The sequence below is a fragment of the Callospermophilus lateralis genome, chromosome 1 (genome assembly GCF_048772815.1).
Source record: "Callospermophilus lateralis isolate mCalLat2 chromosome 1, mCalLat2.hap1, whole genome shotgun sequence".
Taxonomy (NCBI): domain Eukaryota; kingdom Metazoa; phylum Chordata; class Mammalia; order Rodentia; family Sciuridae; genus Callospermophilus; species Callospermophilus lateralis.
In genome coordinates this window covers 37,715,421-37,740,203 of record NC_135305.1, presented here as the reverse complement: position 1 = coordinate 37,740,203, position 24,783 = coordinate 37,715,421, and positions in this window count along the sequence as shown.

The following is a 24,783-nucleotide window of genomic DNA, read 5'->3' as shown; positions in this document are numbered from 1 at the left end:
TGTGTTTTCCCTGGTTCTTTTCTTAAAATCTCTATTTCCTAGTTTCATTTTCTGACTTTGCTGCTCCTACACCATTGAATAGTGCTTTTAATAAAAGTGATAATAGTGAAGATGAAGAGATAGAGATAATTAGACCTGAATATATTTGGGGTGTAAAGTTGATGGAACTTGCTGATGAATTTGTTGAAGGAGAAGAATCACAGATGAATTCTAAGTTTTTAGTTTGAACAACTGAAAAAATGATGGTGTCATTTACTGAGAAATAGTGGAATGACAAGCTTGTGAGGAGTGGATGATCAGGACTTTTGTTTAGGCCATATTAAGTTTTAGATACTGGTAGTCATCTCAGTGGGCATATCAGGTTAGCAGTTGGGTATTCCATCTGGAATCCGGGAGAGGGATCAGAAGAGAGATAGACATCCAAGGGTTACAATCATACAATGATGCTATTTGTGATTGAGATACTCAGCAGTTGTGGTTCCCATATGTTAGTGTGAGTCAGAATTGTGCAGAGGGCTGATTTGTTGAAACATCAATTTTCAGGTCCTACCTTAGAGTTCCTGATTCAGTAGGGTTAGGATGGGGACAGTGATTTTTGTTTTTCCTAACTCCAGCTGATCCCATGACTGCTAATTCCAAGAGAAAATTTGGAATCACTGTCATGGAAAGATAGTGTTATCAAGAAAGTAGAGAGGAATAAGAAATGAGATCAGGGCATTCTACCATTTAGAAATTTCACCAAGGAATTTGGAAAGAAGGGTCATTGAAGTAGGAGGCAATCAAGAACATGTAGAGAAAATATTTCAGGAAAAAAAGAGGGTTGTTGAAGGAAGAAAGGCTAGTGACTAGCTCAATTAAGGATGGTTCTGCAAAAATCTTTGTCCCGAGACACTTGGGAGTTGCTTACAAATTCTTCCAAGGACCACAAATAAGTAGCCTTCTTGACTAGTTGAAATGATATTACATACTAATGTGCCATTCCACCCTGCCACTAAAATAAGAATTATATATGATATATAAACCCTGGAAATGGTGTTTCCTTCCTCATCTCTCTGCTGTAAACCAGAATAGTTTGTCTCGGTAGAGGACTCTCAAGGTAGTACTATTGGCAACATGTAGTTCTTCTCCAAAGGTAGCCCAGGAAACACTGGCTTTAAACCAGTCTGCTTCTGCTCACCCGCTGACAGCATACATTTTGCCTCATTTCTCAGGGTCTTAGTGCTATTAAGTTATGGCTACTTCAGACTTCCATTCTGTATTGAGGGGGTGAAAAAGAGCTAGTCAGTCTCTCCCTCCCTCTTGGTTTAGGTGTTCTCATTCTGCACATGTGTGGCTTTTCAGCACTTCTTACCCTAACCAGTATTTTGAGCTTTATGTGTTCCTAAGGAAATTCTTCAAAATCATTAAGAACATGAATCCACAAGGAAAGAGTCGTCATCACTGCTTCCAATCACTTTGCTAAGACTCACTTTTCTTTTTTGTTTATTTTTTATTGATTCTTTTTAGTTATACATGACAGTAGAATCCATTTTGATAGAGTTATACATGTATATTTATATTTTATTCTAATTAAGATCCCATTCTTGTGGATGTACACAATGGTAGAATTTGCTTAGGTTCTTTTTCATATACATACATAGGAAAATTATGTCAGGTTCATTCCACTGTCTTTCCTTTGCCTATTCCTCTCCTTTCCCTTCATTTGCCTTTGTCTAATCCAATGAACTTCCATTCTTTCCCCTCCCCCTTATTGTGCTTTAGCTTCTACATTGGGATTGGTTATTTCACTTATCATGATAGTCTCCAGATCCATCCATTTACTAGTAAATGTAAGACTGACTTTCTGTCCCATGCTATAGCTTACTAGATTTCAATTTTGTATAAATAAAAATATAGTATTATATAAATTCAGTTTTTAAATCTTTGTAAGCCCTCCCCACAGTGCAAATCCCCAGTGGACTGTAAACTCATCAAATTACTAAGAATTTTTCAACCAATGAGGAAAAAATATTACATTCTTCCATGCACCTCAGTTCACGTCAAAGCCTACTCCCATCCCAGTGACTCTCATTTTCCAGTGTGCCAGGCATTTCCCATCTCATGAATTGACTTCCAGTGTTTCCTCCACCTACAAAGGAAATTTAAACTTTAAAACAAATTACAAGCTCTTTTTGCTTTCTTCAATGCTTCAGTGAGAATCACTTTTTCTTCATTGGTACTTCCTCCTCATTTTGCCTTAGCACTCATTCAAATCAATATGTGCATACATACTTATACATACACATACATATACATACTGTGTATATGTGTATATATGTATATATATGCATATATATTTATGTATTTTCTTTTAAGTTATTATTATGTTTTGTTGGAATAAAATCAAGTTTATTTGAGATTATATTACTCAAGATCCTTGTCTTAGATAGTATACTAAAATCCCTCTGAGAGAGGGCGGAGGTAATTATCAACCAAGAAATTCTGACATGGCCTGTAAACACTCTTGAGAGCTGGGTCCACAGCATACATTTTAATGAATAGATGACATCAGTGTTGGACCTGCAGCTAGAGCCACCTTGTGAATAGCTGGAGTATTAAATGGATGGCAATGTGTTATGGGCATGATTCCTCAATGTTTTCCACACAATCATAGGGGTGCATTTGAAGTAACCATTATGAAAGTCTTTTCTTTGCATTTAAATCATCAGATATCAGTTAACCCTCATTCAAATGTAAACACACTTTCATGGTTGAAACTCAGTTCAGATCAACCTTAAAGGAGCAGACTCAGACTGATTAAATCTTAAGAGTGCAGTGAAATCACTGGTCTCAAATATTAAAAATGGGCACCTACATGCCCACACACGCTAGTACACACACACATGTACACACGTACGCGTACATGCACGCATCCATCCTCACGTGCTCATCCATACAGGTTACCAGAATTTGGAAGAGACATAGGGACAAATGCGTAACTTAAAGATCTATTAACGAATTTGTAAAGGTCAGCTCAGTTTATGAACCTTAGTTCTAAATATGATCTTAGCTTTGAATTTCTTTTAATGCATAATCCAATTACTTTGGCAAAAGACTAATTGTGAGTCAAAACTGGTAAAACCAGTAAAATCCAGTAACACAGAGAGATTCACCAAAGACATTGCACACTGATTTTTTCCCCCTGATGGTTTAGCTGTATATTTTCAGGTGTTGTGATGGTATTCTTACTGAATTTTACTTACAAAAAATGGTACTTATGATCAGAGAATTAAGTTTAGCTTGACAACCTACAAATTAGCTGGTGGAGCTAAAGTGTGAATTGTAATTCTGTGATTGAAGACATTTGTGAGTATTCTTTTTCCTTTGGAAAAATTTCTTGTCCCTTGAAGGTTAATGTGGGGTAGTGACAGAAACAAGGATGATATGAGAAAAATTAACAGAAGCTGGACAATGTATTCTGGGATTAAGCAAGATTAAGTAGGATAATGTACAAGAACAGCACTTTGTAAACTATAAAGCATCACATAAATATTTATTGTAAGAACATATAAAAGAGAAATTCATTTTGTGATCACTTATTATTTGCATGACCCTGAGGCAGACAGAAATAATACTCTTCAGCTAGTAAAAGTGATACCTTTTTGAAGTAGAGGCTATACATATACAGTGAATAGAAATGAACATGATTGTTAGTGATTTTATTGCCGTGTAAATACTAACAAAAATGTTTTCCCATACTGCTAAGCCAGCTAGTCCATCAAATGAATTCATAAATTTTATAGAATATTGTGAGGGCTCTGAACCAGGTGCTCCAAAGGAGTTAGTCACAATAGAAACAGACCTTGTATTTCTTTTAATAGTTCATAATTTAAGAAAAGAAAGCTCAAACAAAGTCTCATTAGTGGGTATTAGGAACATATATACCAACAATCATAACCAATTCTAGCTGTTCAAAATGATGCATTTAATTTTATAAAAATAATTGTTCAGTGTCTCCGTATTGCTACTGTAGTGACTCCCTCCCCCACATTCCAGGACTGTCTGAGGGTTCCTGTGTTCCCAATCCCTTCTTCATGTCAGATTTCTTTATCAACCTCCTTTCTCATCCATGCAGGTTATTATGTCTGCCCAGAGGGTGCTGTCATTCAATCTTAATGTTTTACTCCCAAGTACCTGTAGTTGGATGTTACAGTGATTTCAGAAGGAATGAGCTCATTAGGGCTCAGAGGCAATAAAATACCTTGTAAGTTGGTGAAGTAGAGGTTAAGTGTGTATTCTGTTTTGTCTTTTACTTGCTGTTATTACTACCTAGCTTCTTTAAAGATGTAGTTTTAAAAGTATAGTCATTTCTTAAATGAAATTATTATCTCCTTTATTACTTGTACATAATCACAGAAAATCAAACAGCAGGTTGTTGAGTTCAGAGATAAATCTTAAATGCTGATATTACCTAATTTTGATCAGTTTGCTTCTCTTGTGTGTGTGGTAGTTTTTCAATATGCTCATAATTGCAATGATTTGATGAACTTGCTTCCCCTTTACTTTTAAAGAGTATGGCAAATCAGGTTTAAATCTTGTTAAAATTACAGAATTTTCTTTCTCTTAAGGCTCCTTACTCTCAAATAATCTGATTTTTTTTTTTCTTTTTTGCTAACTTGTTTGTGGTCTCTAGATAATTATTATACTAAATAAAAGGTAACTCATTTTTTTTCCAAATGAGAGGGGAAATTTCCTCAATAGTGTTGTGGGTGTGAAGAATGGGGGTGTTTTTAACCCTGTTTGAGGGGACTAGACGAGTCTGTGTTCTTCCACACTGAGAGCTGAGGGACTTGCCAATTGAAGTAGGTTTGATTGATCTGCCTAAAACAAAAAACACATTTTCTGACAAAGTGTTAATAAACTCTCTGCAGCAATTGTAGGCTCCTTTCAAGATCTTACCGTTTGTTTTTGAAGTAATAAAATTTATAGAGAACTATTATAAGGTTCTAATTGAATTTCACAGAAGTAGCCCTCATGTGACCCAAAATGGAGGGGGAAAAATGCCCAGCCCACAAAACCCCACACCACGAAATAACTCTCTGCAGAATCATTGATTAAGGACATGAAGTAGAAAACAGACCCAACTCTCAAATAATTAGCCTGGTTAATGAAGACTTTTAAGATATGGCAAGTGGATGTTGGTAACTTCTGTGAGACATAGGGAGATGATGAAAAAGATTGGCAGCTATAAAAGAGAAGTGTTTATTAAAACACCTTTTAAATAGCTGTGGGACATAATAGAAAGCCATCTTTAAAGGAACTTATTAAAAATAAAACCTAGATGGAATAGATAATTTCACCACCTGCAGCTTTCACAGAACTTCTTGGCCTTTGTGAAAGCTTTCACATACTTCATAGATATCTTTTTTTGTTTGTTTGTTTTAGAGGGACACAAGACTTTTTATTTTTATGTGGTGCTGAAGATTGAACCCAGTGCCTCACACGTGTGAGGCGAGTGCTCTACTACGGAGCCACAACCCCAGCCCCCTTCATGGATAGCTTCACATATGCTATCTAGATTCTGTATTCTCCATTTTGGAGGATCACATTACTGGAGGTTGATGGCTTATACTAATAGGAATGCTGTCTAATTTAAGCAAACAATGATGCATTAAAATATTTCTTTCTCAGGATGTCCAAAGTATGGCTACATAAATGCTTTTTTTTTTTGGTACGGGAAATTGAACTCAGGGGCACTCGACCACTGAGCCACATCCCTGGCCCTATTTTGCATTTTATTTAGAGACAGGTTCTAATTGAGTTGGTTAGCACCTCACTATTGCTGAGGCTGGCTTTGAGCTCTCAATCCTCCTGTCTCAGTCTCCTGAGCCACTGGGATTACAGGCTTGTGACACCGCACCCAGCTAAGTACCTTATTTTGCAGATAATAATCTTACCTGTGCAGTTATTAGTTTATATAGAAAGCTTACCTCCATTTGCTTTTGATCTTCATAATAATTTAATGGAGTATAGAAAGCAGCTAATGGCACTCAATTTTTATATTGGAAAAGTGAGGCTAAGAGGTGAAGAAGGTCATACAAGATTCTACAGGGTTACTCTATACAGAAGTGGAAAAATGAGGATATTAATTCAATATTCTAGTCATAAAATCAGTTGTATTTCTGTTATCTTATGCAAATGTCATAAGGGTCAAACAAAAAAAAATGTACACAACCCTCAGGCTAGTTCCCATCACAAACTAAGCTCTCGGTACATTTTTGTCATTATCTTTACCATTGTTATTTGGCACTGATGTGTTACATAGGAAAACCTTAGTCAAATATCTTCACATTGAACTGTTAAGTTGCAGCATAAATCATGTTCTCTATAGGTAATATAACTCCTCACAGTGTTTTGGGTTCCTCGGGAGAGAACTTAAGTAATGAACAGCTCTCTTCCCCACTAAGCTTCTGGCTAATGCTTCAGTGTCTCTGTTAGCTCAAAATTGGACACACTGGTACAGAAGATATCCTGTATTTCTGTGTCAGTGCTACCTCAAGGTCTAGAGTATTTGACTTTCTCCAGGATATTCTTACTTGGATCTGTCATCAGCCAAGGGTTAACATGGATTTGAGGACTTTGGGGAGAAATACAACTTGGTTCTCAAAGTATTACTGTGAAGCTCTTGGATTGTCATAACCCAGAAACTGTCTGACTGATCATCCTCTCTGTGCCACTTGCTTTACATATAATTGTCCAGAGTTCTGAGTCCTGGGGAAGAAGAACTGACCTTTATTTAGCATTTATGAACTTGTAGATAGACCCATTCTGCAAGAGTAAGGGATATGTATTATAGTGGTAAGCAGATGCTTTCCCTGGAAACTGACCTGTGCTGAGCTGGGCATTTTTCTGTCTAGCCTAGCTTTAGTGCCTGAGGGGTCGAGGGTGCCAAACAGGTATCCTTTGCTACTTAATTAGCAGTTGATTACAATAGATTAAAAAGTCTGATTACTAAAATTCACTTACATATATCAAATTGAGATATCATGACAAAAATAATACCTCAACTTCTCATTTTTGTATCATGATAGAATAATAGGCAATGACATTATTGGGGGCTATGTATATCCCCATAGCCATTCTGGAAATCAGTATGGAGGTCCTTTAAAAAGTTAAAAATAGGACCACTATATAATGCAGCAATCCCTTTTCTGGGTATATCTGTAAAGATAATGAAACCAATATGTCCAAGAGATGTATGCACTCTCATATTCATGGCAGCATTATTCACAATAGCCAAGAAACGGAAACAACCTTAGTGTCTTAGTCAACTTTTGTTGCTGTGAGCAGAAGACCTGACAAGGAAAATTTAAGAAAGGAAAAATTTATTTGATGCCCCTGTTTCAGAGGTCTCTGTCCATAGACAGCTGACTTCATTAATCTGGGCCAGAGGTGAGGCAGAACATCATGGCAGATAGGTATGGAGAAGGAAAGCAGCTCAAGACATGGCAATTTGGATGCAGAGAGCTCCACTCACCAGGGACACAATTATACCTTAAAGGTACAGCCCCAGTGACCTCCCCAACCACACTCTACCTGTCTACAATTACTGCCCAATGAATTTATATCAGTGGATTAACTCACTGATTATGTTAAGGCTCTCAAAACTCAATCATTTTGTCACTAAACTTTCTTGTATTATCTTACACATGAGCTTTTGGGGGACATCTCAGGAGAAGCTTTGTGTTAGTCAATTGTGACAAAATGACTTAAGAAAAGCAACTTAAAGGAGAAAAGATTTATTTTAGCTCACAGTTTTAAAGGTGTTAGTCCATCATCACTTGGCCACATCATTGAGGGCTTGTGGTGAGGGAGAATATCATGGCAAAGAGCATGTGGTGGATGGAGGAACTAAACCGCTCACCTCCTGGTGGTCTTGAAGTAGGAATGGTGAGTGGGGTTTGAGAGACAGAGAAAGAGCATGCCAGAGTATAGACATAAAATACCCCCATCATGGCATACCCTCAGTCACTCAACTCTTCTGACTATACACCACCCCTTGAAGTTTCCATCACCTCCCAACAGTGTCATGGGCTAGGAATCAAACTTTCAACACATAAGCCTTTGGGGACATTACAGATCTATGCTATAAAAAGTCTGTTCAGATTGTGCAAGCAGAACAGCAGATCTTTTTAGAAATGCAGCGGGTGGGGAAAAGAAACTCAAAATTCAGGTTTCTCCTTTGATTTTATAAAATCATATTGCCTTCACTATTGGAACTTCAAAATGAAATCCAAGCTATCCTTAAGGGGAAGAAAGAGTTCAGAAAAAAGTTATTAAGGGAATATAGGCCTATTCCTCATTCTAGGGTGGAGAAAAGAAACAGTGGGACATTATTATTTTATAAGAATAAGCATTACCTGACTAGCAATGACAATTGTTTACAGTGACTTCATTGTTCCAAGTCTCGGTATGTATTTCTTTGTTTTAAAATATTAGAATAGGTTTTATTGAAATGAAAAAAAAAGTGAATATGCATAGTCAAAAAAGCAGAATTTAATGTGCAAAGAAGAGCTTACACTGATGGATAATTTTTGAGCAAAATTAGTATTTCTAATTCCCTGTTAGACGAGAAATCATTTTTAGTTCCTCTAATACTTTAAACATATTTTCTGACTCTGTGATTGGATTCAGGTTTCAGAGGTATTCTGTAATTCCTGGAGTTGGTGTAAATAGAGGGAATTTTCATCTGCAGAATCTGGAAGTGGTTCAGTCAGGACTCTTAGCAAATCACCAGCATTTTCATAAAGATTTCATCCCTGTCAAATATCTTTAATGAAAATCTTTCCCAAATCATCTGATATCATCAAGTATTTATTTAGTATCTATTTGCATGAATCTGTGCTAGATAGTTTTCAAATAGGTTGATCAGCTGTGGTCATTACTAACTACTGGAAATTTATAGTAAATAAGAGCCTGGCATAAAAGAAAAACAACCTCCAAATGATTTTTATGCAAGGAAAAATGCTACCCTAATTGGCAGCCTTACGATTGAATCTGAAATGTGGCCTTTTAATTTTAAATGGCATATGCAGACTCAGGTGCCACAAATACACTATTACAGAGACAGTCTTGCATCTTTGGATAAATGTGTGGGGGCCCTTTGCCTGACCATTACGTTAACATGTGCGGCGAATGGGGTAGGGAAATCAAAGGAAACCAGGAAGGCTGCAGATGCCCATGCTTTGCGGTGTGCTGTTTCTCTTAGGTGTGGTGGGCATACTCATGACAAGCATCTCCAAGTGAAGATTTTGATCATAGAGATAATGAATTGATGATGGTAGGCTTTGAATCTTCTGCTTTGTCTCAGAAGGTGTGTGGACCTCTGGTGGGCTAGAGAATCAGTTCCACATTACTTCCCAACTTGGCTACTTGGGTGGAAGAAATGTGATTTTGGTAATGGGTAAGCTTGGCAGATCCAAATCTTAATAGGGCCTAAAATTGATCATTATATATTTTTTTGATGGAGGGATTGTCTTCTTTAAGAAAAAGGATGTGAAATACATTGTGTTTGCAAAATCATGAAAAAAACATATGATCATGAGAAAACATCAAAGGGCCCCTTTCCAGGCTTTGGTCTGGAAAAAATCAAAGAAGGACACTGAAATTCATGTTTTATATCTTTATCCTAAAGAACCCTCTGTTTCTGGTGTATTTGAAAAGGGAAGGCAAGAAGATCAGTTCTTCACTAGTCAACAGTTGAGCTCCCCTTCCAATTCAGTGGTTAATTCATTCCCTTACATAGTTTTGCTGTATGATATGCTTGCAATGTTGCCTCAGGCAATGATGTTGTATCAAGAGTGTCTGAAAAGGAGCTGGCCCGTTAGTGTCCTTGCATTCTCTGCATATTATGCTGAATAAAATAAAACATTACATTAGTAACAGCCAAAATGCCCATTTATTTTAGCCTTGAAACAGTCAGGTAAAAGAGTGGGAAAAAATGCTTCTGAGTATTTGTATAAGAGAACATTGGAAACAGATGTTGGGTGTTGGAAATCTCTCAAAGAAAATCCAGAGCTAAAAACTCTGTAAGTCACTGGACATTAATGATAAAATTATTTTTCAGTAAAATGCCATCTGAAGTTCTGTAGTTTATATTCAGGATTGCAATTCCAGACTGGCTCCTATGAAATAAACAAATTCTACTGAATTTCAACTGGTGAGATAAATCACTGTTTTGTCATCATAGGTTATGAATCTTGAAGGACAAGTTATCTTTTAATTTGTTTTCTGAGGATAACCCTTTGCAATAACAACTGGGGAATGAAAATAAAATGGTGTAGGAAAAAATGAGTGTGGCTGATCTCTGTTTTCTATAGGTCACAATCCGCTCTCTGTATAGGTACAAATTAACTACATCCTTTTCAAATTCTTAGTTCCTTGCTATTTTCATGAGTTTAGAATAAGTATGACCTCGTTGAGAGCTCAAAGGTAGGTCTTACTTGGATATAGGCTTCCTTACAATGAACAGTGGTCAGGATAACATTGGAATAATTATGATAGCAAGAGTTAATAGGATAAGTTTAAGTGACTAGTGAAGTGTACATGATCTTTGATGCCATGCTTGAGTTCCCTCTCCTAGGCTGGTACCTCCATCTCCAGCTTCTGTAGCTACTGGCTGCTGAGCGTTCACAGCTGCACCCTTTTCTGGGAATTGAGTCTTGATAGAGAGGAGTCAACTAGCCTGGAGGTGCCTGAATGGCTCATAGCCAATGCCTGCCTGCCATGGAGGTGTGACAGCTCAGCCCTTTCCCCTCTGGTTGGCATCACCTGTGAAGTTCAATTCATGTTGCCTTGCTCCCTATGGGACCAATCTGAGACGAGACTTTTGAAAGTAAACCATTGTCCAACTTCTTCCCCTCTATTGTCTGCTCTCTTCAGTTTTTCAAAAACATTCCCTCAATAGATCACTTGCTCAACAATACACATTTTATGTTCTTCCAAGGAACTTGATCTAAGATAAGCTCAGCAAAAGCAAACTACATTGAATATTTTGTGTTTTCATTCAATTTTTTAGATGAATGGTAGTAACAAAAGAGAAGAAAAGATAGAAGTAGGGGGAACAATTCTATAATTTCAATATTTATAATGCCTAATTATAACTAAGTGAACTTTTAAATCAAGTATGGATTAGTTTCAGAATAAGTTGGCACCAAACCAGCACAATGCCCTTCTTCTGAGAAATGAATTTGGCTAGTCATTTTAAAACCAAGCCATGCATTCTGGCATCGTTTGACATTTGCCCCCTGGTCAGGGTCAGGCATTCTGTGATACCAGACAGCCAATTTCAAGCATTGCTGGAGCCACAAAATGAGGCTTTCATATGACAACAGAAGAGGCAGGTGAAGTAGGATGCTTGGGCTTCTTTTGGCAATTCTGCAGCAGGGCCAAAGCCAGATGCCAAGCTGTTCTTCCGTCTGCTGTTGACTCCACTCTGAATTAGCTGAACAGGGCTCAACACCTGTTGATTTAGGAACAGTTACAGCTTTGAAATAAGCAAATGATGTTTTGTGAAAGCCAGATATAAACTCATAATAACAAGATTACAGATATTAATTTTACATTTCTGGTGCTGAAAGGATCTTTCTCAGTACCTGCAAAACAGCATGAATAGACTTGCCAGTTGTGATGTATATCCTAAAAGACCATTTTGGAGGAAAGCTTTACCTTCAGGTAGCAGATGTTTTGAAAAGATGGTTAAATTGACCTCTTTCCTTACTTCATATTTGAAAATGAAGGGGCTCAATAATGTCAGCTAGTGTGCACGGAATGTTGAGTGCTAGGAGAGGAATGTAGGAGACAAGGCTTGATGGAAATGGGGTAGGATAAGAAGGTGTCCATAAGTATTTTGGTCTTTATCCCAAAATGAGAGAGGAATCACTCAAATGTTTAAGCAAAGATGCTATGATCACATTTGCATTGTAGTGAGTTAACTTTCTAATAAATATTATTTCATGAAAATTTAAACTAACTCAAGCAAGAAGGTTTGACAGTATTCACTCATTTTCACACAAGGATACTGAGGTTTAGAGATACTCACCCATTTATCTACAGTCATACAACTATTGAGTGATAGAATAAAGATTGGCCTTTAGTTCTGATTCCAAATCCTACCATGCTGCTTTCATGAACAGTCACAGTACAAATTTTAATAAAGAATTTCCAAATTCTTGCAACCCAGACTAAGCTTATGTGTACAACTAGAATGATAAAAGTATAGAATTACAAAAATAGGTCAAGGGAGAGAGAAAACCTTGTGATACTAATAGTTCCAGCTGCATTCTATTAAAAATACAAATTGTAGAAACAACATTAAAGGAAATATTCAAAGTTATCTCTGAGTAGTAGTTTTACAGGTAGCTTATATTTACTTTTAAATATTTTTCCTGAATATAAGAATAGCATATATAATAGGCATATATAATAGGCATATATTATTTTTTATATGCTGAGAGCCACAGCCGAGTCGGAATGGCCCCTAGCATTTTGCCAATAGTATTGGTTGAGAGGCAAGCCATTAAGATGATGCTGGATTGATTCGGTTGTATAGTAGACCTTTACTGTCCACCTCGGCCTGCTATTTTGGAGTTCTCACACTACTTTGGAGTTCTTGTGGGGATTCCCAGAGAGTTCCCATTGGTTGGGGAAGTACAGGAGGAGGGATTTTCCGGTTGCTGGTTGCTGGAGGAGCCAAGTGGCGTTCGGGGGAGTTCCCGGGAGCGTGTGTGGAGTGTGCTGGTGGAGTTTAGAAATAAAGTTTGTTCCTGCTTCAGTGGCTCGTGATTTGTGCCCAGCCAGACTGCGGCATTTATAATCAGAAATGTAGGTAGTTTCAAGAACTACATATTGTTATCAACTTGATCTCTATACTTCTTGGCATCAGGGAGGATAGTGATTACTTTTCCCATATTATTCTTGGATGACAAACATGGATGGGCTAAATCTGAAAAGTTAAGAGATTTCCTTAGCATTGTATTGAAGTGCATATTCTGATTCATAGCCTAATATACTTCCCTTCCAAATGATGTTCTTGATTTTTTTTTGTCATTCAAAATCAGTATATCCTTATCTGTATCATATTATAAAGTGCTTTTTTGCTTTTTTTCTGGATTTAGAGTTTTTAAAAATGGTATTCAATTGAAAGATGAGCAGTCACACTGCTATTGCTGTCTTATGGGAGCAAATAACTTATTATCTTATGTTTGAATAATTAATAAACCATTTTTAGAACAGTTTTGAGTTCAGTGCAAAATTGAATGAAAAGGATAGGGAATTCCCAATACTTTCTCCCCTCCCCCACACACATAGTCTATCAATATCCATTTTGAAGGACATGAAATCTGTGTCTATATTATATATATATATTTGTGTGTGTGTGTCCAGTTGTCCCAGTACCTTTTGTTGAAAGAACTATCTTCTCCATTGTACTGCCTTTGCTTCTTTTTTGAAGATAGGTTAAATCTCTTTATGTGGACCTTTTTTTTTTTTTTTCTGGATTCTTTACTCTGTCCCATTCATATATTTGTGTCTTCATGGTTGCTATAGCTTTACAGTAAATCTTGAAGTTGGGTGGCACCAGTTTTCTGACTTTGTTCTTCTCTTTTAATACTGAGCTGAGTATTCTGGACATTTTGCTTTTCAATATTAACTTTAGAATCAGTATGCTTGTATTTATAAAATAACTTGCTGGGATTCTGATTTGGATTGCAATCTATAAATTTAGTTGGAAAGAACTGACATCTTGACAATATTGAATATTCCTGTCTCTATTTGTTTAGTTCTTTGATTTTTTTCATCAGAATTTTATAGTTTTTCATATTCAGATTCTGTACATTTTTAAAAACTATATCTAAGCATTTCATTCTTAATCTTATTTTTAGGACTGGATGCAAAGTTAGTTTCCTCAAATCATTAAAGTAATAAAAAATGTAGAAAATAGCCAAATATTTTAGAGTTACTGTTTCTAACTGAATATTGTGAATTGTATTACATTATGTACATATTCTTGTCATGATTTTATACAGATACTAAGAATAAGGGATATAAACACTATCTAATAATATGTAGAGATTTTTATAATATACTTAGCAGAAAATAAAAGGAAAATTAAAGATGTTGAATCACTAGTGATTTTTAAATATGATTTTTAAGATTTTAAATGACATTACTCTTACAGTGAAAAAAAAAATTCTGTCTACAATTCAAAAATGGTAAATTCATGATCATTGTTCTGAAATACCCTGACTTTGAACCATACTGGCCAAATTCAGAGTACTTTGTGCAAATAAACAAAATGTATCAATAGGACTCTACCTCACTTGTATACTACCCAAATAGAAGATCTATGCCAAATGTTGGCAAGGATCCAAGGATGATGGCTGTAGCAGATTCCCATGGCACATTAGGGTAGTGTAGCATTTAGGATGTTGGGAAAGCCAACATCTGAACATTTCTCTAACCTATGCGATTCCATCCATGTTCTTTAGCAAAATATATTGCTTTGATATCATGCTATAGCAGTAGTTGATTGCCTACCTGATACCCATTGTCCCTTTCTCCCTCCTATAACTTTGACTTGATGCAGCTCATTACTCTAAGATCCTGACTCCCTGCCAAGCTGTAGAGGTTTAAATGATCAGTTCTTTATCAATTGTTTGTGTATCAGTGGGCATTTGATACAATTCAGGATAGACAGTTGTGATGAAAGTTTGCTGAAGACTTCTGCAAAGGTTGTTCTTGCTCTTTAGGGAGACCAGGAACTGATTTATCTTGTACATGTCATCCTACACAGATGTGAGGACAAGAATGCTGCAGCCTGAATATGACACTGACCTGTAAAAAATTGTAGAGAAATCTCTTAATTAATTCAAGCCAGAACCCACTGTACTTTGTTATCCTGGGAAGGCAAGTCAACAAATTATTAGGTATCTAAGCCAGTTTAAGTTAGATGTTCTTTATTTGTTGCTGAAACTATCCCAACAGATAGGTATATAATAAAATATTTGAAATTTTTAATTGTTTAAAGTGTAGAGACAGACTATAATCCTAAAAGCTGGATCAACATGAAAAATAGTGAACTATTATATTCTTATAACAAAGATAAAAATATATTTAGTCAAGGAGTTGCATAAAAATGGATTTGAACTTCTAAATGAATAGTCCATTAATAATAATTAATTCTGTTTAGAAATTATGTTAATTTTCAGTTTTTCCTAATTTGTATCTCATTATTTACCAATGATAGTTTGAACAGCTTTTGTTAAACTACATTTAATCTATATAAAACCATTTAGGCAAACTTTTGCAGAAGACAAGCAAATGGCAGGTCTGTATGAATTTCAGAAGATTTTTGGTATGTCAAGTAATTCTCAATGTCCCATAAATATCTTTCTAACTAGAGCAAAACTTAAAAGCACCCTCAGCATTTGGTAAAAAGGATGTTTTATATTTACCTTAGGATAAAGCTCTCTAAAACTGAAAACAGTAAGAGTGCATAACAATTAAGAACTAAGGCAAATATCTAAATAGGATGTAATATGCTTATTATTTAACAATAATTAGTCAATCGTAGTTAATGTATTGCTATGTTTCTATTTCATGAAGCAGGAGTTGATAACCATTTATAAATATTAAGCCACCATTGTGACTGGGATCATGTTGAAGCTGATGATCTTTCAATGTTTAGATTGTTGTGATATACCACCCATCTCAGGAGATGCATGGAGGGCATACTGACTGTAATGACATTGGAAGGGGTATTAATATGCTGCTTGATGTCAGAAGGGTGTAGTAGTAGAAGATACCCTAGTGACAAACCAAGCATCACCAAAACTCACTGAGGGGAATGAAGTTGATTACTTGTGTCTGCTCAGCATCTTTCTGGTATTAGCTCTCCCATTTCTTTTTGGGAAACCCATTTAATGTAATGTAATGCTAACTCTTCCTGCACCACAGGGGTGGGAAAGTGACCTGGGACAATTAGAATATCCTCTGACTCCATAGGGAATCACACACACACAAAAAGCCATAGCCCCAACCGTGCCAGAGACGTCTCAGGACCTTGTCCAGTTGTTGTATGCTGAAGTAGGTTGTCATTGGTTTTATTTATAACCGAAGAAGAGTTTTAGAAGAATTGAAATAATTTTTTTTTACTTCTATGATTCATAATCCATCCCTCATTTATAATAAGATATAGTGGTTTTCCCACAATTTGAAAATTCAGCAGATTTATTTATGATGTTAGAACATAAGAGAATACTTCCTGTCTCATCCAAGGAATGAAGGAAATAATAGGTTTCTCCTCAAAAGAGCTAAAAATAAAACAGTGTAGGCATTTATCCCTAATGATTATTTTTCTTGATGTGAGAACTGAGCTGAAAGAATTCAGAGGCAGCATGTATTCCTTATGAAACATAATTTTCTCTCATCAGCCACTTTACATGTCTCTGGGTAGGTACTGGGAATTGAACTTTCTGTGATTCCAAATGACCATTTTTTTTCTTAAACAAAGGGCCATTGGAATATCAGTGGAATCAAAATTCTAATAGCCAGTGCACTCTGCACTGTGAACTCTGTAGGTTTTTTCACTTGCAAGTAGATTTTAAATAGTTAAGACATAGACATTAATGTCCTGTGCTTCTATAAACAGGCAATGCTTGCTTGTGTCATTTTGAATATTACAAAGTCCCCTAGATACTTATTTAGAAAGAGAGATTATTTCTGGAAGCATTCAACATAAATAAAAGTGTTTTTCTCCCTACAAAACACGAAACATAACAAACAATCAAAAAACAGAATGGAAAAATCGAATGTACATAAGGATAAACCATTTCTAGTTCAAAATATTGTCCCATTGGGCAGGGGATTGCTGTGTCTGAGGAACTGACCTTTGCTTCACTGGTTTTTGCAGTAATTGGGAATGTGCTGAAGTTTTAATGCTTATTGAATCTTTCAGTCAAGCAGGCATCATATATCTAGGGTCTTTAGCATAATAGAGGTTAGAGTGGATGATATTATAGAGGTAGAGTAGATGATAAGGTATTGAAAATCCCAGAATTTTTACCCCAACCAGATAATATCATTGTCTACAAGAGCTGGTGTAAATTTTGAGGATTGGGGAAGTTCATATTTCCTACTCTGATTGTTCTAACTTAATGTAAATCATGTAAAAATTTTTGACTGAGACATATATTTAAGTTATTTTCATTAAGTAGTTATCTTCAAATAAACAACAGGAACTAAATTTACTTTGTAATTAAGAATCAAAGGAAATCTTGTAAAGGAATGCAGGGAATATATATATATATATATATATATATATATATATATATTATATATAGAATATATAAGACTTTGTTATATTCTGTGTGTGTATGTGTGTGTGTGTGTGTGTGTGTGTGTGTGTGTGTGTGTGTGTGTGTTTTGGCAGGGGCTGGGGCGGTTGTACTATGGATTGAATTCAGGGGCACTCAACATTGAGCCACATCCCCAGCCCTATTTTGTATTTTATTTAGAAACAGGGTCTCATGAGTTGCTTAGTGCCTCATTTTTTTCTGAGGCTGGATTTGAACTTGAGATCCTTCTGCCTCAGCCTTCTGAGCCACTGGGATTGCATTATATTCTTATTTTTTAAAAATACCTTTATTTTATTTATTTTTATGTGATGCTGAGGATCCAATCCAGTGTCTCATTTGTGCAAGCAAAGCACTCTACCACTGAACCACAACCCCAGCCCCAGTGCATTCTTTATTTGTAGTAAAGTTACTTGCTTTCTTGACTTTCTATCAGTCACTCTAACATTTCCTTTTTGACAACAGTCCAGTAGGTGAGCAATATGATAGGCAGACATTTGACAGGAAGCACTTCAGAAAACCACAAAGTTCCTCAGTCTCAGAAATTGTATAGATATGTGCTATAGACAAGAGAAACAGCCATGGGAAAAACTCAGAAATATCCTTAAGAATACTCCTTGCAGAGGCTCTGTTGGTTTATAACAGAAAGAGGAGAGTATTCAGCATTTAGTAAAGAAATCTTGCTACAAAACATTCTGACACTTAGTGTAGGAAATGAACAAATCTAGGAGACTGTAGAGAGATGTCTGATGAAAAGACTAGAATAGGTGGACATTTAAGATTTTCTTTAGATTTCATCTATTCAAAGATGTGCATATTTCATATTTAATATTCCTGAAAATGGGTGTGTATTATAAACAAAGCTGTGCCATCATTAACTGACAGTGCTTTTTCATTCTTAGTAGAATGTTAAAAAATGCACTTATAGCCTGGGGCACATTAGAAATAGAGTAACTACCTAATGAACCAGGTATGGAGTAAAATTAACTCCATATTAACTTAGGATATAGAGCCGAAATAATGTATTATGTAAAATTTTCATAAATGGCACGTAGCATATTATAGACTAGAAGTTATTTTCAAATAATTACTTCTGTTCTTCTTATAATGCTAAAAATAGAGATTTACTCTTGATATTCCTTTCATCTGGCTGCAATGTTTAAGATCCAACAAGTATTTTTTCTTCATCCACCATTGAACCACCAGCACTGATTCTATGCTACAGCTGCTTTCCTTCTCTAAAGGATATTGCTTTGATCACTTTCCTTAATTATTGTTAATGTAAATCATGTAAAAATTTTTGACTGAGACAGAGATTTAAGTTATTTTCATTAAATAGTTACCTTCCAATAAACAACAGGAACTAAATTTACTTTGTAATTAAGAATCAAAGGAAATCTTGTAAAGGAAAGCAGGGACTATATATATTATATCGCATTAAAATATTTTGAAATTTTGAATGAATGGCAGAATCATCCAATGATTAAAGAATGTTTTTTTAATAATGATTTTTAACTGTTAAATATATTCTGCTTATAATATATAGACTTATATACTATACATATCATATACATTTAAATACAAAAACTATTTTAGAAATAAATGATTTTATGCCAAAACTAATTTCATTTATTCCTGTTTTTAAGTAATTTTGTAAAATTCTTTCAGTTAATTAATGCACACGTTGTATAAAACATTAATCTATACACATTTCTGCACCGGTATCAGTCATTAAGCTGTTATGGCCACCTAAGAATCTGACATTTACAATTTTTCACTTTTTATCACCTCATCATCAGATCTGATCTCTGTCGCATGTTAGTTTTAATGAAAAAGAAGAGACAATATAATATATTAAAATATGGGAACTTACTATTTGCCTTAGAAACCATAAATATTAATTTGAGAATATAGTTATTCTCCTCATGAAGACAGCTCTGATAATAGAAAGGTTGTGGTATCATGAAAGTTATAAGCAGGGTGCTCTTAGAGCGATGGTAATGCACTGGTGGGCATTTGGCATTTTTGGAGGCACTTTTTTCTTTTCACTCTTGAATTCATTTTGTTATCTCATACTTTTTTTCTGACCATCCTTTTGTCCCACTTTACCTGGTCATCTTACTGCTGTCCATCATTCCTTGGTCTCCTGCACAGAATCCAGTTTCTATTAGAAAGAACAGAAATAGAGTCTACAAAACGAGGTCTGAGACCATCTGCTGACAAACTCTCTGTTTCATCCTGAAGCTTAGTCACATGACAGTCACCCAAAATTATTTAGTGCCTGAAAGAATTTTCAATCTGGCCAAGACCTAAAGGCACTGTCTTTATAAATTCTAGGCTAAGTTCAAACAGTATTTATTACATTAAATAATTGATTGTTGCTTTTGTTATTACCATTGCTCTGCAATTCTTTATTAGATATGAATTGGTTTCCTGACACAGAAATTAAAACTCAAATTGTTTTGAGTTTTCTTCTTATTTCTCTACATAAAAGTTTCTCTACGAAGGCGTGTGTAATCACTGGAGATGCATGAATGGTGTCAAAAGTTAAATAGGGCTCCTGGGTACTAGTGTAGAATTTTGACAATAATGCAAATTGATTTTATAAATTGTTGCTGAATACGTTATGATCAAGTCAAATTTTAGGCATGGACTAGCCATGATTGTTTTGCCAGGGACAAATAGTATTCATTTTCTTAAATAGAATGTGGTACTGTTTCACAAGTTCTGAAATAAAAATGATGATGGTGGTGATGTCAAGACTTCACACATGGCAGGCATCTCTACCCTTTCATGGTTTGAGTCCTATAGAAAATGTCATTACCATGTCTCATCTTGGTAAATGGGAAACTATTAAAACATGTGTTTTATAATATGCTAACCTTTTTATTCTGCATATAAAAATAAAAGTAGCTGTACTTTTAAAAGTTCTCAACTATATTGGTATTTCATTGACTTTGTCTTTCTTATTAGTAAAAACAAAAATCATGAATATCTTCTGAGGATTTTTTCTGTTAATAAGTCCTTCCAATAAACTGCTAAGAGGATAGCTAAACTTGCACTAATAAAAGTCAAAAGTCAATTTTAGACAGAACATTCTTCTTCTTCTTTTCCCACCTTTTTTTTGGTTCCAACAACTACCTGGGCACATTGAGTGAAAAACAGGACAGAAGGAATAATTCCTTTGGCTGGTTATTTTTATTTTATTTAATTTTATTTAGTTCCCACAGACTGTTTGCAGAAATATTACTGGGTAGTGATTATACATGAAGAATCCAGAGGTGCTCCATCACTCTTCACCATACCTTCGGAGGGAACTTTCTGTACTTCACACTTTTCATCTTGACTGTGGGAATGATGGTAATCATGATATCTATTTTGTAGGGTTGTCACGTGACTCAAAGGAATTAACATTTGTGGAATTTCCCCATAAATGCCTGTAACATATGAAGGCTTCAGCTAGTAGTACCTGGAACACAGTGTGAGGAAGCCTTAGCTATTTATCACTATCATCATCACCACTACCACCACCACCACCATCACCACCACCATCATTTACTAAAATATTTTCCATGGGCATTCCTATGATCTTTAGTTGCTTTAAAAAATAAAATTAGTTCCTTAAGATCACCCTCTGATATTTCTTTCTTTTAAAAATTTATAATTCTTATGTGATTCATTATATGACTCATTTATTTGTGTTGGGATATCAATGTAGGCTAAATTAGACATATTTGGTTTAATATTCATGAATGAAAGCGATTTAAGTTTGTAACTGCTGATTATAACCAGAAAAAAAACTCCTGAACAATTGACCTAGTTTCATGTAATTTGCAGGTTTTTGCCTTTTCTAATGTTGGTCCTTTTGCTGAATCCACAAATCTGTCCTTATACTTGTCTGTTTCTATTTCATTACATTGTTCTTCTGCTCTCAAATGGATACCAATTCAAAGCCAAGCACTTTATGCTTTGATAATGCCTTTCAGTTGTCAAAAAGAAAGGAAGAAAATTAACATTGACTTCAATTTTACTTATATTCTTATTTAAAAGCCTCTTGAGGCAGATACTATCTTCATTTTATGAGAAAGTGTAGGAGGTGCTAAGGTCACACAAATAATAAATGGTAGAGCTGGGTTGGAATTGAGGTCATCCGACTCCAAGGGAGTGCTCATTTCTCCAAGTCACAGCACATGGCTCCCAGGTAGGAAGAAAGATTTATCTAAGGGAACTTCGGAGGACTTTCTTGGGTCAGAAATAAATTGTAAAGGCTTACTTTGTTGGCTATGGTTTGTGGAGAAAAAAACCAACCGACCATTATAAGTGAATTTACATCTTGGAAAACAAATGAAAATGTGTATATTTATGTGTGGGGAAGAGAGAAAATCATTGCTACTGACATATTTTGGTGATACTAAACACTTGGATCCCACTTCCCATGGTTTCTGCCCTTGGCAAAACTAAATCTGCCATCCTGTGGTCTGAAAATGGCCCTGAAAATGTCACGATCTGGTGTTTTCCCCTCAGGTGGAGGCAGTCTGATCTACTCAGGCAAATGAAGTGGAAGATTAAGTAATTATCTTCAGAATTTGATTAATGTGGAAAATCAACATGAAAAATTTTAGCATCTCAAGCTATTTTTTCCCTCAATTATGCATGTTTAAACCTTAATTAAGTAAATATTTTCTTAGCTCTCTGTGTGATTTTGACACTAGAATTGAAGAGGACAGTGACAACAATTCTAAGGCAGGTTTTCAAAGCTCACAAAACAAAAATCTATAGGTGTGGCCCATAAACCACAGAGGTCTTCAACGTGAAACAGCAAAGGACAAGGGGCAATGCCATCCTGTCTTCTGGCTCTTAGCCCCACTCCCTATCACTGAACCCAAATCTTTCTTTCCTGACAAGGTCCTGGAAGGGCACACAAAGTGTTTCATTGCTTCTTTCTATAAAGCTGACTCTTTCATCTTTTAGACTGAGTGTGTGGAGCTGCTCAGTGTCTGCAGTTACAGCCTTGTCTCTGGGATTTTTCAACTTCTGAAGTGGTCGGCGGCCATCTTCACTCAAAAAGTCTTTGTGCTTTTAACCCAGAGGCGCTCCTTCCAGGACCTGGCTGTCACTTTCTTGGAAGTTTCCTTGCTGCATCCTCTAGTTATAGTATGTGGCTCAGTCTAGGGTGGAAGCCAGGTGAAACTCAAAGGTCATTGAGTTTATGGTACCATGATTTTAAGTTCTTACCAGGGAAGAAAAGGCTTGGATCTAAGTAGGTGTGTCAGCGGTGGAGCTGGTGAAGATAGGCAAAGGGAATAAGGGAAAGACAGTGTGTGTGTGTGTGTGTGTGTGTGTGCATGTGTGCGTGTGTGTGTGTGTGTGTGTGTGTGTGTGTGTGTTTGTATTCACCAGCAACAGCTGCTTCTTTTCTTTATTTTCTTCTACTTTAGAGGTAGGGGTAGCCAGTACCCTCAAGGGTCTTTTAGTTCTAAGCCTGTGGTCTCTTTTGTTGCCCACATATCTCTAAAATATATACATATATATATATATATATTTAATAAAATGGTATTTAGTAAGATTTTCATTACTGTGGCTGAAATATCTGACAAGGAAAACTTAAAGGAGGAAAAGTTTATGTGGCTTACACTTTCAGAGGTCTCAGCCCAATTTCTTTGGGCCAGAAATGGTAGAACATCATGGTGGAAGAGTGTGGTGCATACTGGCTGCTCAGCTCATGGCTGCACAAAATCAGAGAGTGGGGAAGAGACAGAGTGGAAGAGAGGAAAGGGCTGGAGAGAAGATGAATCCTTCCAAATCCTTCCAGGGCACACCCCCCAGTGACATACTTCCTCCAACTAAATCTCATCTTCCAGTAGTTCATACATTTATTAGTGGATTAATCCAACAAATAGATTAATCCCCAAAACCCCTCCTTTGAGCACATGAGACTTCTTTGAGGGACATTTCATATCCAAACCATAACATGTCCTTTTCATATATTTTAAATAGATATTTATAATTTTTCATAACCAACTGAAATGTTTTAAAAATAATTAACATGTAATTTCTAGTATGTTATACATATTGGCATCAAAAATAAAAATTTCCATTATTTAAAAAAAGTGTATTCAAAGCAATACAAAAAAGTCATGAGTAGTTTGATAATCATTCATCAAATTATATATTTACATGAGAGTGTGTGTGTGTGTGTGTGTGCATGTAATGCATGTATGTTTGTGTATGTATGTATGTATGTATGTTTGGTTTGGATATGCGGCGTCCTCTCAAATCTGCTGTGTTAATATAAGAGCATTTAGAAGCAAAGTGATTGCGTTATGAGTGCTGAAACCTAATCAGTCCATCCCAGTTCCAATGAACTGGCAGTAACCAGAGGCCAGTGGGGTGTGGCTAGAGGAATTGGGTCGCTGTGGGTATGTGCTGGAAGGGTGCATCTGCCTTGTGATTCTGCTTCCTTGATGCCATAAGGGGAGCAGCTGCCCTCTACCACATCTTTCCTCTATGATATGCTGCCTTATTTTGGGACCAGAGTAATGGAGTCAGTCTACCATGATTGAAGCTCTGACATCATGAGCCAAATAAACTTTCTCTCATGTAAGTTGTTCTTGTCAGATACTTTGGACACAGTGATGCAAAGCTGACTAGAGAGTGAAAGAGACAGAGACAGAGATATCCAATATAATCAGTTGGAAATTCACATTGTTCTTTCTCCTTGAACTGGTAATTCTGTTCATTCTGCAAAGCATTTTATACAAAAGTATAATGTAATATATTTTTGTGCTTGAAGGACTATTATTGGTCACCCTATCATACTTGTTTATAACAAAAGTCATTTATAAATTGAATTTTTTTCATACATCCAAAGGCTTTAAATATTAAGCTTTCCTCCCATGTTTTAGTCTGCTTTTTTTTTGCTACTGTGACTAAATACCTAACAAGAACAATTTTAGAGGAGAAAAAGTTTATTGGGGGGCTCACAGTTTCAGAAGTCTCAGCCCATAGACAGCTGAGATTCAAGGTGAAGCAGAACATCATGGCAGAAGAGTGTGGCAGAGAGGAAAGCAGCTCACATGATGATCAGAAAGCAGAGAAAGACTCCACTCACCAGGTATAAAATATATATCCTAAAGGCAAGCTTCCAATGACCCACCTCTTCCAGCCACACCCTATTCACCTTCAGTTACCACTCAGTTAATCCCCATCAGTGGATAAATTCACTAATTGGGTCAAGGCTCTCATGACCCAATCATCTCACACGAGATTTTTGAGGGACACCTAGTATCTAAACCATAACACCCTAACTTGAATAAACATTATGGTTATGAACACACACTTGATCAAAACAATATAAACATATTACAAAATTTCACATATAATTGTTAAACTT